General features: G+C 40.8%; 1 long non-coding RNA gene across 1 annotated transcript in view; it reads left to right on the forward strand.

Moving 5' to 3' along the window:
* The first annotated feature begins 377 nt into the window (after positions 1-377).
* Positions 378-17,193, forward strand: part of LOC311042125 — a 172,919-nt gene continuing 156,103 nt past the window's right edge. Inside the window, exon 1 of the long non-coding RNA XR_014600460.1 lies at positions 378-726. This is a non-coding gene — a long non-coding RNA (uncharacterized lncRNA). The remainder of the gene's footprint in view (positions 727-17,193) is intronic.

The following is a 17,193-nucleotide window of genomic DNA, read 5'->3' on the forward strand; positions in this document are numbered from 1 at the left end:
GAAATACTGAAATGAACAGTAATTTATGCCCTATAAATCTAATTGGTTGTGTAGGTCTTAAATGGCATTATATTATGCACCAACTAATCCCTTTGAGGCTAAAAGGTCAAATATATTTGCTATATATATTAAATATACTTAGTTTATAAACTTATAAAATAGTCTGGATAGGCTATAAGTATGTTATTACTTGACTATATTAAGTTACCCTCTTCTTACAGCTTGAGAAGGCCTTGTGATGCTTCTAGCGTTTGAAGATATTGGCCTACACCACAAAGTCGCCTAATTATTCACTAATATCCTATATAGGGTTGAATTATTTCCACTACAAATCGTTCATTAACATCTTGCTTTTCTATTGTGAATCCTCAGGTGGGATTTGCCAGCAGATTAAGCAGCAAAGCTTCTTCTCTTTGCGGGAAGAAGAGGCAGGGGGAAACCAAGGAATAATATCGAAAAGTCACCTTTCCAATTGGATTTTAGGACGAGGACGAGGAGGATTAAAACGAATACCGTTTTGTTTTTTTCGTTTTGAAGAACAAGAAGACTGAACTCTTAAGGATTTAACTGCAGTTTCCGACATACTTTTGGAATGGAAAAGTATAAAAACACTCTGGGATTATAAATGTGTCGGCCTGTCTGTCCACCATGCAGCACGTCCTCTCCAAAGTCACCAGGATAGAAGGATAATGGTCTTTTGATCCGGTCTGTCTGTCGACAACACAGGTAGGTCTGTCTGTAGCCTATGTCTGTGCATGAGGTGCAGGATGGAGGGCCGTGAATGTCCACCCAAAATAATCATATTTGAACCGGGAACGCCCCCCCCACCCCCACACACACACACACACACACACACACACACACACACACACACACACACACACACACACACACACACACACACTGACAAGCACTTGGAATGTAGGAGCTAAGCATTACATTTATGCTATTTTGCGGCTATTTTCACAATGTTTGCCTCTTTCTTTTTGTTGATTACATTTGATGCAGAAATCGTCTTTTTTTCTGACAGTGAAATTGTCACTTCACTGTCATCTGGGGACTCCCCCAAAACCATGTGGGGATCCCCCCTGGGGGGTCCCGTCCACAGGTTGAGAACCACTGGCCTAGCCTATAATATTCCTCTGTGCATTCTCCCATGAGGTGATAGGGTGGTAATTTGGATAGGATGCAGGGAGAGGGAGTTGTGTCTTTTGCGCGCTTGGTTCATCCATAAAGAATTCACCTTTGGACTGCATGGTTCCTGCAGGAAGAGCATCATAATCCACAGATTTATTGCCAGGTTTGTGGAGCCACGCGTTTCGCAGGGATTGCCTTTATGAACCTGACATAAAGCACTTGGTTAGCATGCTGTCAGTGTCAACCCCCGTGCGCTGCTGCTGCGCACTGAGGCGATGCACAGGCCTTTGATTAGGAACAAACTGTGGTGGAAAAAGTACTCACATGTTTTATTAAGTAAAAGTATCAATACTGCAATGTAGACATACTCTGTTACAAATAGAAGTCCGGAATTAAAAATGTACTTGAGTAAAAGTTCAAAAGTATTGGCATCAAAATGTAGGCCTACTTAAAGTACCGAAATGAAAAGTACTCGTTGTGCAGAATGTCCCATTTCAAGTTTTCAAATGTATAAAAATCTTTAGAAAATAGCAGATCTACAAGCTCACAATGCGTTGCGTCGTGTCGCGAGACACAATTTGTGAGCTTGTAGATTGTCTATTTTCAAATGGCCGAAATGTATATAGGGTTGAAGTGGTTAATGTATATTTTGTAATCAAAATCTACAAAGTAACTAGAAACTTTTCAAATAATTGTAATGGAGTAAAGTACAATATTTGCCTCTGAGATGTAGTGGAGAAGTAAACGTATTGCAAATTGGAAATACTCAAGTAAAGTAAAAAAAAAATCACACCCAGTGTGAAGTGGGCGGTGTGTGGTCATCACAACATGACTCACTTTAAAAAAAGGATAAATTACTTTTTTTAAAGTCCATACTGCTATTCATAGGGCTGCACATGTGTCATGTGTTTCGCTAGCCAATCACAGTCCTGAATTTGCAAAGTCAGCCAATCACATTACAGTTAGTGGTGATGACACTAGCTGTAATGTGATTGGCTGATATGAAAAAAGTATCGATTTGCATTAACAATGGAAGGGTTAGGGGGTACACAAATGTTTTGGTCGGTGTCCAAAACTCACTTATAGGGGGCGGCTACACCGCCCCAAAAAAATACCTCAACATTTTCCTTAAGTACAGTACTTGAGTAAATGTACTTAGTTACTTTACACCACTGGGAACAAAAAGAAAAGTTGGCAAATGAATCAGTTTGCATGCTGAATTGGATGCACATTCCAGACAGGTGTCTGTGCCAGTGTTTGTCATCCTTTTTTATCGTGATTAGAATAAGCTACATTCATTATCAAACTTTGCTGTAGGCAGGCCTATCACTACACAGCCAGTTTGATTGATTGATGTACTTTATTTAGTAAGACATGAGAACAACAGTACATGGAAAGTTGAGACAAAATGAAGTTGGTGGGGCCAGTTCCTCAACTGAGAGGCCACAGAGGACATGCTTTCTAATTACATTTAATTGGGCTATAATAGTAGTCAACTTGCTTCAGATCACATTTTGAAGTGCAATGTAGATTCATGCAAATTGGCCTACTGTGGTGTTGTAGGCTAGCTAGGCTATTTGATGGGTAAAATAAAATTAAGCTCCACAAAGGAGATGGGAGTATGCCCATTCTGCAGGGAACATTTGACAAAAAATGTGCAGATCTGCAAGCTCATAATGCATGATGCATCGTGAGCTTGTAGATTGGCTATTTTTGGCGAAGATATTTGGTGTAGGGGGGAAAACAGTGGTCCAACTCAAGCACATGCAGCTTGTGACTCAGGTCCGATTAGAGGAAGAGGTTAAATGCACTATAGGCCAACAGTGTTGTCACTGCTGTCATCATCACCACAGCGAGGAAATAAATACCCTTTTCGACTTTGTAACCTGGAGACGGCAGAGAGAGAAAGAGAGAGGGAGAGAGCGAGAGAGAGAGAGAGAGAGAGAGAGAGAGAGAGAGAGAGAGAGAGAGAGAGAGAGAGAGAGCGAGAGAGCGAGAGAGCGAGAGAGAGGGAGGGAGAGAGAGAGAGAGAGAGAGAGAGAGAGAGAGAGAGAGAGAGAGAGAGAAATTACCTCACCTCGCAGCCCTTATCATCAATGATGTCATTGACCGCCAATGAGAATTCGCAGGGACATTTGTCGGCATCCAAGCACCGCCCCCCCGCCCCCCCCCCCCCCAAACCCCTAGCCACGCGCATGGAAGCGCACATGGTGTAGGCCAGTGGTTCTCAACCAGCTAAATGAGAGTTCCATTTTATGCCCTCAAGAGTTAGATTGTTGTTAAACATCTGCATCATTACTTAATCAAATAATTGTTATTTTGACAACAAAAGGCTGAATTTAGCTGGATGATGCTCTTATGTGCGTGCTGACAATGAATCGTTAGCAGCACCTATTATATCTGTCATCATACCCAAGCATACATAAATGCATAACCTTAAGAAGGAAGACATTTGAAGAGCAAGGGGAGATGACATTTGTTTTCTTTTGCATGAGCCATAGAGATGAATAATTAATCCAGTAAGAAGAACCTAACATTTTGCATTTTTAAGTCAGTGGTGGAACATGGATACTTTATTAAGTCATGCTCAGATGCTCACATGGTGAAAACAGACTCAGAAATAAAAGGAAAGTAGTTGACATGCAGAGAGACCTAAGACAATGTTCTGTGAAAGTCATGCACAGTGTTGGCACACCTTCAGAGTTACATCCTATACTGAAATTCAGCTTGAGCATCTCTCAAATTCAGAGATGGGAAGTAACGAAGTACAAGTACAAAGTACTTCGTTACTGTAACAAAGTACTTTTTTTCGAGTATCTGTACCTTACTGATACTGAGTACTTATTTTTCTGACTACTTTTTACTTGTATCCGTTACATTTTATTTTGTATAAGTATCTGTACTTTCTACTGAGTACATTTTCAAAACAGGCTTGTTACTTTAGTTTTAATGCTAAATATTAATGTTGCGCGGCAGCCGGCAGATCAGACGAAAAGAAGCGCTCATGATGTATGCAGTCGCCGTTACGTCAATTACTAGCTCTGGCCACCGGTGTGTGACACATGCTGCAAATGTATCTACTTCCTGTAACTAGACTAAAAAATAAAACTAGTGATGACTAATCATATACATATTACAATATGCTCTTATTTTGAAATCGTTTCCGCTCGTCTTTGGAGGAAGTGTGTTAATTGTGTGTGTTAATGCTGTCAGATGACGCTGGTCTGTAAACTCAGAGGAAATGTAAACAACTCTCACATGGATTATAAACGCGGGATTCGGGCCAAAGTACGATATGAAACCATGCTCATGTGACTTAACCAATGCACAGTATACACGTTGGGAGGAGTGTGTTCTTTTTTAAACTACGAAGCATTAGGTGAGTAGTGGTTATTAATTATCTCATTATGCTGGCTAAAGTGCTACTCCTACTGTGTGTGTGTGTGTGTGTGTGTGTGTGTGTGTGTGTGTGTGTGTGTGTGTGTGTGTGTGTGTGTGTGTGTGTAAAGACAGAAGTCCGCAAAACTGTAGCTTTGATTGAACAACTTTTCGGTCATTAGCTGTGTCGTGTGTGTGCGCACGTGCGTGCGTGCGTGTGTGTGTGTGTGTGTGTGTGTGTGTGTGTGTGTGTGTGTGTGTGTGTGTGTGTGTGTGTGTGTGTGTGTGCCTGCCTGCGTGCGTGCGTGCGTGTGTGTGTGTGTGTGTGCGCGCGCGTGCACTTGCTGCGTGCACTTGCTGCGTTTGAATGAAGAACAGTTGTTAACTTGTTATCTCTTGCTCTGTCTGTCTGTCTGTCTGTCTGTCTGTCTGTCTGTAATCTGGTAACAGGATAGGTGGGCACCTCGATGTAAAATTGGCTATTTTGTTCAAACTGTAAACAAAAAAAAAAAGAATGGGGGAGATGGTCTAAAGCAGGGGTCTTCAACGTTTTTTCAGGCCAAGGACCCCTTAGCTGATAGAGAGATGAAGCAGGGACCCCTTTAGCTGAGAGAGAGATGAAGCAGGGACCCCTTAGCTGAGAGAGAGATGAAGCTGGGACCCCTTAGCTGAGAGAGAGATGAAGCAGGGACCCCTTTAGCTGAGAGAGAGATGAAGCAGGGACCCCCACTACATATTGTATAAAATTGTGTTGCAGATTAAGCTTTTTCATAGATTTCATATAGTTTAGGCTGTCATCAGTGTTGTGTAAATTAATGTTTTTTATTTATTTCAGACATTTACCCACTTAAACCTTCAATAGGCTACTTAGTACTTGATTTGCTCCTTTTCCCCCCCAACCGCTTTGCCGAAAATAGCCGATCTACAAGCTTGCAGCGTGAGGCGTTGTAGATCGGCTATTTTCGGCTAATGTTCCCCTGAGAATAGGGATGCTATAGGGTTAAGGCATAAGTGGTTAATGTAAAAAAAAAAATCCTATCACACAAAGATTTGCCGGACCACCTATAGTAGCTCCGAGGATCCCCTAGGGGTCCCGGACCCCCTGTTGAAGACCACTGGTCTAAAGTAAAGTCTATATGATTAGAACATGCATAAACATTCGACAATTAAGGTTGCTACAAAACCTGTATATCCAGTCATTTTGGGGCATAAACTAGAAGTTGAAGGATAAAATAAGTCTGATAATGATGTACTGTGCATGTTCACATCATGTATACTTTACTTTCATTTTCAAATATTAAATTATTTAATATTTTGGACAAAATAGCCAATTTTACATCAAGGTGCCCAGATGTCCCTAGTGCCCACCTACAGTATCTGTATCCTGTAGTATAGCTGAGTATTGTATTGCATATTGTACTGTATTTTAACATCAGTCATAATGGTGGTAGCCTACTTGGAGAAGCAAATATTTTCTGAGGTGGTACTCAGTGTAAAAAGGTTGAGAACCACTTACTGATTTCAAGAGTTGGGTCGACTACTTGCATGATTCCTCACATCACAGTTTGGAAACTTATCCTGGGCTTTTAAGACGTGTGTTTAGTGGGGATCTTTTGGCTTTTTGAATGAGTACTTCTACTTTTACCAAAGTAGTTTTTTACACAAGTAATTGTACTTCTACTCGAGTACAGAAAGTCAGTACTTTTCCCATCTCTGCTCAAATTTGACCTGCATTATTATTCCACGCATATTACATTGCATATAACCTGTAATTAAAAAGCATGGCGTCATTTTGAAGTATGCATTACTGTATTAAAGTGTAACCAATTATACAGTTAGCTCAACACTGTTTCAGTAAAAGTTGTTTTTAAATATGGTTTTTAAAGACAGTAAGAAGAAATGGATGTACTAAAACAGTTACATCCAGAGTGTTTATTTAACACTTAAAGGAGTAGTTCACCCAAAAAAGTACACATTTTCTACCTATTACACACCCCATGAAGCCTTGAATTCATGGAGATGTTTTTGTCGCATTCCTAAGCCTATAATTTGATGACCAGCGGAGTGTCCGAGACTCTTGGGAGACTCTTAGAGTCTCTTATCGGAGACACTGCCGGTCATCAAATTATTGGCTCAGGAATGCGACAAAAACGAAAAAAAAAGAATTCAGCAGGGTTTCATGGGCCGTGTAATTGATAGAAAATAAGCAATGTTTTGGGTGAACTACTCCTTTAAGAGTGTAAAAATAGACCACAAGGGGTTTAAGTAATCCTACATAACTTTCACTTTCTGAAGTTTAAGCAAGTCCTGCTGTGTACATCAGTCACCTATCTATCATTATACAGCCCCACCTCTCCTAAGCATTTGGTGACCTTGTATATTGCTATTATAATAATGTACGTCATTTTTTGCACAACCGGGAGCCAGGCTTTTAGTACAAATTCATACCCAGCTAATTAAGTTGTGAGTTAAACAGAAACGTCAGGCTGAGCATGGCTAATTGTTGTGACAGTCCCAGCACTGAGAGCCTAATAAGCATCACACAGACCTCTCTCTGCTAGTATAACTGTGTGTAACCCAATGACATTACATATCTGTGATTGTGTAATCAAGTCCAGTGCAGTCCACATTAGCACTATTGTTTTTTTGTGACAGCCTCCAGCTCAGAACCTTAACATCCCTTCCTTAAGGAGAAATACCCATTAACACTGGTCATGGTTTTGATCTCAACAAAATATATCCGCCTAAAGCCTAATTTATACTCCGTAGTACGGCGGTGTGTCATTTAAGCTTAAAATGTGCCTCATTGTGTTTTGTGATCCAATGGCATTTTTACGGTGTGTGGCCATCTATAGAAGAATGTCTGTTGGTACTGGCATTCCACATTTTGGTGGCAGTATACTAGAATGCATTTTCTCAACAAGTGGTCTGGGGTACGCCAGTGGTCCTTGAGGGGGTTCCAGGTGGTCCCCAGCTAAATGATGGAAAGTTGGTAACCAACCACAATGGATCCTTATTAGATCTTTAACTCTTGAGAGCGTAAAATGAAACCGAATGGACCCGTAAGGGTCCATTCGGTTTCATTTTACGCTCTCAAGAGTTAAATTATTGTTAAACATCTACTTAATTAAAGAATTGTTATTTTGATCAACGTTTGCCTGTTATCTCTCCTAATGGTACCTCATCAGTACAGCATGGAATTGTGGACAAGAGTCTGAGAGTCTAAATCTCATCAAATGGTGGTTCCGTTGCTCAAATGCCAAATAAATAATGTACATATTACTGTACAGAATGCAGTAGAATGATATTTTAGGTCTTGGATTAGTCATCATTGCTCACACAGGTCTAATTATCTCAGATGACGCTGTTTTCACCCTCAGGAAAACTATCAGGTTGAGTTTTACCACTCATCACAGGCAGCTTACAGCCATTATGGGCTAGTTTTCAGACATTTAAAACCAAGCCTTTATGGAGATCATTATAATTCCATTTTATGTTACCCATCATAAAAACCGCAATATCTAAGTCAGAAAGTCCTTCTCCCAATGGAGAGAGGTAATATGAGGGGCGGTTTTCGCCCCAAAACAAAAGAAAGCAGAGAAAAAGCCATTTTCCCAAATCGAATAACAAAGAAGTGAACAGGCTTTTTTTTCCCACAACCTTCAATGGCGGTATGGGCTTTGGAAAAAAACACGTCAACCACGTCAATGGCAGAGAATTATTTAACATACTCTACCATATTGGTGCTTTAAACAGCATAGTGAAATAGATTTAAGTCACTGATGAATTTATAAATGCTTTATTTTATATCTAAACGTTAAATTCAGAAACAGAATACCAAAACTGACCAAAAAATGACCAAATAAAGAGTCACATATATTTCTTGTTTATACATTTAAAGTCACACTCCAGCCTTAAACCAAGATTCAGGTATAATATATTAATACTATGGACCTTAAGCATGTTGAGCAAGTAAACACTGTGCATTGTGTTGGCAGAAAATGTTCCCTGTGAAGTTGATCCTGAGTTGATTTTCTCTTCATGCATATCTGTGAGGTATTAATACGCGCTACCACACTGCGAGCACAGTACAGTAAATTGGAGTGCGATAAAACATTAGGTCTAGCATTACTAATCGTTACGACAGGCCTAATTCTCCCAGCTACAGACATCCTGCGGTCATCCTGTTGGAAACTATCAGAGCTTAGTTTTACTACTCGCCGCCTGTAGCAGTGAGATAAGTTAACGTGTTCTGCTTGCATGCTAATACATACCTACACCAGGGGATAGGAATACATTATTTCTTTGTGGCTGCTCACAGGGGACTGTTTGAGGAAGGGCAGGGAGAATGGAGAGAGACTACGGGAAAGGGAAGGAAGGAGAGAAGGAGGGAGGGAAAACGCTAGGAAAGAAGGGAGGAGGAGGAGGATGATGAGGAGGAGGAGGAGGAGGAGGAGGAGGAGGAGGAGGAGGAGGAGGAGGAGGGAGAGAATGAAATAGAATGAAGAGCAGTTTGCAGACAGGAGAGAAAAAGAGATTGCTAACCAGAGGCTGAGATGGAGAGTGAGAGAGAGGAAGAGAGATATCTAGTGCCAACCCGTATGCTTTGCTCTCTTCAGGTTGGAGTTTAAATCCCTGTCATACTGCCCCCTTTTTTCCATGACTGTTGTACCTGACTCTGGAACCTTGAAAGCCTCATACACTGAAAGCCCCTGAAAGCTTAGCTGTAAACTTTTATTTAACCCGTATTGGCTCAGCTAGCAGTGCACATCACATGACCTTTTAGGACAAAACCATGCAGTGGGAGATGTACAATCATCATTCTGAAGTGGTAGGAGCTGCCCCAGTGGCTCAGCCAGCAACCACCATTTAAGTGCAACTTCGATCAAGTCTGATTCCGACTTTGGAACCTGTGTTGGCAACCTTTATTTTTTTCCAGGTCTACTTGGTTAAGGTTTTCTGCATATTGTCACTGTCGGGCAGAAACTGCGTATCTCCATATTTAATATTTATACGTATTTCTTGTGTGTCGTACAAAAGTACCAAAAATAGCCAAGTATTTTGAGAAAAAAATCACCTTTAATGACATGCCCAAAATAGGGATGCTAGGGTGGAAGTGTTTTATTTGTTTTCAAATTATGATTATTTATTTATTTATTGCTTATTCCCCCCTTTTCACCCTAATTTAGTCGTTATGTCAATTGATTCCTCCCGACACACATTTCTGTGTTGTACCCCCAGTGAGGAGCCCCCACCGGGAGGACAAAGAGCCTTCGTTTTACCCCTCCCGCTCAACACTCCCTGCTGACAGGTGCCACCCCAACCCTTAGGATTACGTATAGTGACAATTATCACCCTCCCCCCCGGCTTCCCTCCCCCCAAGCACAGGCCAATTGTGTTCCCGTAGACACTCGACAAAGCCGGATGCACCCACAACCTACGCGGTGGTGAGCAGGCACTTTATCACTGCACCACCCAAGCGCCTTGTTTTATGAACATTCAACCAAAGAAAAGTATTAACAAGAGCGACTAAAGACTAAATAACTACATCGGATCCATTGGAACACTCTTTTTTCCATTTCCTGAAAAGTAACCATTTTGGACATGCAAGGTATCATGCACCCCCCGGAAATATACTTCTAATCAGTGTTTCTAGATTGGAAGAAAATTGTACAAAATGGTGAGCTATGTTAAAAAGTTGTCAACATATCCCATGTATATGCAAATTAGTGCTGCCATTAGCGAATAATAGAATTTATAAATCAGCCAATATTGCACTTAACTGAACAAATAAGTGTCTATACCTATGTATTGAGGGTCAAGGATCATAATGAAACTATTCTTAAAGTGATCACATGTACCTGTGGCATGCTGGTGTGCAAATGAGTGCTGCCATTACAATATAATCATAATATTCTTACCAAATGTTATTATGCCAACCTTTTTTGCCATCTGCAAAATAATTGCTTACAAATAGCTTTCTTCACCAATGTGTTCATAAATGTTTACAAATCCACGGGACACCACCATTTTGCATGGCCACATCCTACTTTATAAACAGTAAAATCCACGTAGAAATAGTCTTAGAAAGACGATAGAAACAATAATACATGGGCGACGCCATTTTGCGCATGCTCAGACCGAATTAGACCGAATTATTTTGGGAACATTTTTGCGTATAACACAACAAGGGCCATGTATGGACTGTTATATCTTGAACATTTATTCATTTCCACTTACCAGACACTTTTTTTATGGTAAAAATGAGCATAAAAAGCAAAATACAGAATTCAGAAATATTAAAATGGAAAAAACAGAATTTGGGAAAAAATAAAACGGAATTGGGAAAAAAATAAAACGGATTTCATATGGCTCTAGTTACAAACATCTGTGTCATGGAAGATCCCGGAACTATTGTTTGTGTAATTATACTTGGTAATAATTTCTTGTTTGTGTATATTTTATATGCACTATAATTCTAATTAAATAAAAGTTATTTTTGCATAATGTATGCAAATTATACTAATGAGGATAGCTTGCATGACTCGACAATCTCACAGGTCTCCTCATATAAATACTTGGGCATTAGTATTGACAACTCGCTAACGTGGAATACACATGTGGACAGTCTCTGTAGTAAAGTACAGCAAAGACTGCATTTCCTTCGCCGTCTCAGGGTTCATGGTGTTGACCAAAATGTTATGCTAGTGTTCTACCGAGCGGTCTTGGAAAGCCTGGTCAGATTTGGCATCACAGTTTGGTTTGGTAATCTCTCAGTGCAACTGAGGTCCAAATTGCTCCGATTGGTGCAGATTGCAGGGAAGATAATAGGAGTAAGACAACTCCCCTCTCTGCAGTCTATTTACGAGCAGGCTACGTTAAGACAGGCTCAGAAAATAGTCAGTGATGCTACCCATGTTCTACATGGTAAGTTTGTAATGATGCCCTCTGGGAGAAGGTACAGCAAACCAAAATGGAACTATGTCAGATTTAAAAAATCGTTTGTACCGGTGTCAACTAAAATGTTGAATAGGCTCTGAAACAGCATTGACTGTGAGAAGACTAGATTGACCATTATCTGTGCACTTGTGTAATGTTGTCCCCCCTGTTATGTATTTTGTCTTTTGTCACTGATGTTTTGTGTGTGGCTGCAGCAGGGGTGAAAGCCCAAGCCACATTTCCCTTGTGGACAATAAAGTTTACCTTGACCTTGACTGCACCATGGTAATAGATGAATTTCTGGACAGCACAAATATGGACATCACCTTTGACTTTCTAGGAACCCCAACAAGCAAAATATATCATATATATAAGTGAAAATTATGGCCACCACAATTTGATGATTAGGCCCCCTGAAAAGTAGGCTTGGCCAATTATATGGCCTGGGAGTCATTGTTATTAAAAGTGATGGTTGGAATGGATTTGGCACCCCCACAAACCACTAGGTAGACATCCCACAAGCTCATATTGGCCAATTTATATATATAAAAAAAATGTTTTCACACCATGCCTTATCAACTTTGATTGGCTCCCACAAAGTTCCCTGTCAGCTCCAGAGAAGGCATGGCAGCAGCCTCCCCCTTACCAAGTGCATGCACTATGATTATCTGTTTCTTGTTCCCCACACCAATGATGAAGTAGGCAGGTGTCCTGCCTAGCTGACGGCGCCATCGGATTGCACAAGCTCATATTGGCCAATTTATATTTTCCAAGTTTTTCACACCAGGTATTCTCAACTTTGATTGGCTCCCACAGAGTTTCCTCAGAGTAGTTGTGTTGGAAGTAATTGTGAGGTGTTAGTAGACACCTTTATGAACACATTGGTGAAGAAAGTGAACACCAGGATGCCACAGAACATGTGATCACTTTAAGAATGTTTTCATTATACTCTTTGACCCTCAAAACATAGGCGTAGACACCTTATTTGTTCAGTTAAGTGCAATATTGGCCGGTTTATAGTTTAAATAGATTGTTTGATAATGGCGGCACTAATTTGCATATAAATGGTATATGGGACATTTGGACAACTTTTTAACATAGCTGGGGGGGGGGGGGCATGATACCCCCTTCTTTGCACTCCACTGTGTGGGCATTCAGAAGGCTTGTTGTTGACTATGTGTGAAGGCGTTGCTCTCTCCTGCCTCTTCCCCGTCATGGATGTAGGGATACGATTTCCAATAACAGGTTTTTGCCAGTTGTCTGTCTTGTCTATGCATTGGAGGTCAATGTGTTACCACCACAAATGCACACCATGCCACTGGGGACGGACCGCTAATCCCCTCAAAGGCAGTGGTTCTCAAACCTTTTCATGCCAAGGAAGGACCCCCAAATTGATATTTATTTGGCCGTGGACCCCCCCCCATTCCAGGGACTCCCAGAAACAAAGATTTGAGTTGAAATGTTCACTTTAAAAAATATACATATTCAAAGATTTGCACACATTTTCACGATTTTTCAAAAATAGCAGATCTACAAGCTCATACAGCTATGAGCCTGTAGATCTGCTATTTTTTAAATAGCCAAGTATAAAATATGGATTAAGTGGTAAAAACTATTGTGATGCTATATTAACAAATTTAGCTGAAGACCCCCTGGTAAACCCCCAGGGACCCCACTTTGAGAACCAATACTCTTAAGGAGTGGGCGTTTGTCAAAGCTAAATCACACACACACACACACACACACACACACACACACACACACACACACACACACACACACACACACACACACACACACACACACACACACACACACACACACACACACACACACACACACACACACACACACACACACACACACAAACACACAAAAACACAAGCACACACAGTTTGTATTCTGTTCTGTTTTTCAGACATAAATCTGTTATTTTATGGTTGTTAGGAGATTGGGGAGCAGATAGCCCAACTAAAATGGTCCATATCTGGTTCCGCTCATAATTCCACATCCCATTATTCCGACCATTATGTTAGTGTGAGGTTAGGGTTAGGGAATGGTTAGGGTCGGACTTCAGTGCTAAGCCTTTTTAGAAAGGTCATCCTTTCAGAAAAAGGCAGAGCAAGGAATTTTTGCTCTCGCCATCTTATTTTTGAAAGAAAGTCTTTTTGGGATCCTGCTACTCTTTAATTTTAAGGTCCATATAATTTCACATTCTGTTTAATTAAGTATTCCTTTAGACTACATTCTAAATCTTTGCCCTAAGCCCCTTTTGGCTGTTACCCCTTTCCTGGAGGGAGGGGGGGAAAAACATTTTTTTCCAATTAGGGTTAACCATTTCACCTTTCTTTAAGGTTTAGGTTTTTGGGCATGTTTACAATTTATAATATGAAATAGAAATGCCAGTGAACTTTGTGAGAAATGTTCACTGGGGACTGTGCATGGCAGGTAAGTCCAGTCATCCTGAGTCCCACCTGGACCGCATACCAAAAAATCATCCATAATGTCATTATAAGAATGGTACAGGATTAGGACTCAATAAAAGATTTAAGAGAACAAATACAGTTATGGACCATGACGGAGGCGCGCCGACTCAGCAGACCTTGAGGCCGAGGAGTTGCGCCCGAGCGCCTCCAGGCGCGAGTGCCCGCAACGACCGGCCGAAGGGCTGCTAGTCGACTCAGCGCCGTCCGAGTTATGTACCGATAGGGACAGAATCGTAAATGATGTTTGTGGGGACTGCGTGTACCCCAACTAACCTTCCCTGTGACTACTGGTCAATAGTGTGTCTTTGTTGGGACTGATACAATTCTCCATTTCTGCTACAGGGGTTGGGGTTAGAGTAATGAGGGCCTTAACCCCTTTTAATTTTAAGGTCCTTATTATTTCACATTTGTTCATCTAAGTCTTCCTAGGTCCATTGTTTGATTGTGTGTGTCTTGGCCCACTTAGTCCTTTTGAAGGCTTGAGTGGGCATTTGGGTTGATCACCCTCACACCTATTTGGGTCTTTAAGCTATGGGTCAGGGAGAAGCCCCTTGCCTTCCCCTAGGGTCGTTGACATGTCTGTGATTGTCCTTAATGGTCGGGTGTTATTCCTCCTTTCTCTGGTGGGTCTTTGTTCTTTTAGTTCTCTAAGTACCTGGTGGTCTCTTTGTGTGTTTCTGTGAGTTAATTTGGGTGAATTAAGAAGGGTTGGTTTGTGTGTTTCTGGTGTTTGTCATATTCAGTCCTTCTGGAAAAATTGTGTCCAATGTTTTTATCCATTGTCTTTCGTTATATTGTCTCTGTCCTGTTGTCCAATTTGGGTTATGCTCTAAGCCAGTGACTTTTAGGGAGTTTATTCCATGTGTCATAAAGTGTTGAACAATTATCAAATTGGTCTTCTTGCCATTGTTTATATTATATCTATGTTGGTTTAATCTGGTGGCGATTGTGTTTTGTGTTTCACCCACATATTGAAGGCCACACTTGGTGCAGGTGATTAAGTAAATACAGTTTTTAGTGTTAGCCTGCATTCTTTGTTTAATGCCAAACACTCTTTTGTTGTGCCTGTTGGTTACCATTTGGGCTGTTTTAAAGTAATCTGGTCTCTTGTTAGTTGGTCTATTCGTTCCTTTAAGAGTGCTGTGGACTAGGTAATCTTTGAGGTTCTTGTTTTTCCTATAGGCTGAAATGATTTTACACCCATTTAAAAGTGTGTTTCCTCTGTTTTGGAAATTTCTTTTTATCCTGGTGTTGGCTAATTTGCTTTGTGAGGAGTAGGTAGTGACCAAGGCCAGTTTTGGGCCCTGGTATTTTTCCTTTACTTCCAGAAAGGTGTCTTGGGCTTTTCGTAGGAAGGTCCTTGTGTAACCTCTTTTTCGTAGGGCGCAGAATAAGATCTTGCAGGCTGTCTTAAAATCCTGTTCTTGTGTGCAGATTCTATGGAATCGTAGTAGCTGTGATTTAACAATCCCTGTGTAACAGTGTGGTGGGTGGAATGAGGTTTTATGTAGGAGAGCGTGAGTGTCTGTTTCTTTAAAGTAGACTTTGAGATCTAACTTTCCACTGGTGTTAAACAGTGGGCCCTTGAAGACGGTTACATCCAAGAAATCTATTTTGTTTGTGTCTGTGACAAATTTTATAGTGATGGATCGGTGGTGTGTGTTTAGAACTTTAATAAAGTCTTCAAAATCCTCCTTGGAGTGTTCCCAAATCCCAAAGATATCATCCAAGAATCTAAAATAGTGGGTTGGTTTTAGAATACATTTTTTTAAAGCTGTGTTTTCCCACATTGCCATGTAGATGTTCGCGTAGGATGGAGCAAACCGTTTTCCCATGGCTGTGCCCTTTGTTTGTAAATAAAACTTATTGTTAAATTCAAAGTCGTTCTTGGTCAGATTAAGACTTAATAATTCTAATAATTCAGCATCTGGCCGCCCCCTATCTGGATATTTGTTGAAAATATCTTTCACTGCTTTTAATCCTGCAGCTGTCTCAATGTTGGTATATAAGCTGTCAATATCAATTGAGAATAAAAAGGCCGCTTGTGGCATTGTTATTTTCTTGATTTTTTCAACAAAGTCATAAGTGTCTTTCACGTAGCTCGGATGTTGGGTTGAGAGGGGGTTCAGAAAATATTCAATAAATTCTGCTGTCTGATAGGTTTCACTGCCACAGTCAGAAACTATTGGTCTGCCTGGTGGGATTTCGAATGGTATGGTCCATGTGTCGGGTGCTTTATGTATTTTTGGCAATAGATAGAAGACCCTTGGTCGCGGTGTGTCTTGACCCGAGAGGTAGGTCTCTTGTTTGCTACTTATTAATTTTTTCTCTTTCATTTGTTTTATAATCCTCTTAGCTTCAATTGCTGTGTTTTTGTAGATTGGTTCCTTCAATTCTTTGTAATGGTTTTCATTACTAAGTTGTCTCTCTGCTTCAAAAATGTACTGGTATCGGTCCATTATTACGATGGAGGATCCCTTATCTGCTGGTTTGATTATAATGTCTTTATTTTTTGCTAGTTGTCTAAGTGCTCTTACCTGTGGTCTTGTGAGGTTGTCTGTTTCTTTCAGGTGTCCTGGGATCTTGTTCAAAATCTTGCTGTCTTCTCTGAGTAGTAGTTTAAGGCTGTCTGGGAGGGAGCCGTCTGTTGGTTCCCAGGAGGATCTTGTCTGGAACGGTGTTATTTCTCCCCTCTCTCCCATTCCAAAATGAGTGGCTAATTTTATCCTTCTGTGATAATCTGATACATCTTTTTCCAGTTGTTTGGTCTGTTGTTTGTAGATGTCCAACGTGGGAACAAATGATAATCCTTTCTCCAAAACGTCTCTTTGGGCTTGGTCTGGTTTGAAATAGTGTGATAGGTTAATTATGTTTGATTTTAGCCCCGTCTGTATTAGCCTTGCAGGGCATTCCAGTTTAAACTAGTAATCCAATTCTCAACCATTGCTTTGGCTGTTTGTGGTACCCAGTGTATTTTGTCCCTTTCGGTTTTGAAATCCCTGTCTTCCAATTTGGGGGTGTGTTTTACCCGTGAGATAGACCTGTTTAGGTTGTCTAGTCTCTTCTGTTCTAGTACCCTGAGTTGGTCTGAGTAGTTAATCAAAGCTATGTGTATGCTGGCACAAGGACATTTTTTGGTAGCCCAGTGGATGGATTGCAACATTGTTTTATGTGCTGTTTCGTCTGTTTTGTTTTGTCTGTTGTTGATACCTACTGATATGAGGCAGTGTGCTACCTCTTTGTTTATCCTGGT

The sequence above is a fragment of the Gymnoscopelus microlampas genome (genome assembly GCF_963454915.1).
Source record: "Gymnoscopelus microlampas genome assembly, chromosome: 3".
Lineage (NCBI taxonomy): Eukaryota > Metazoa > Chordata > Actinopteri > Myctophiformes > Myctophidae > Gymnoscopelus > Gymnoscopelus microlampas.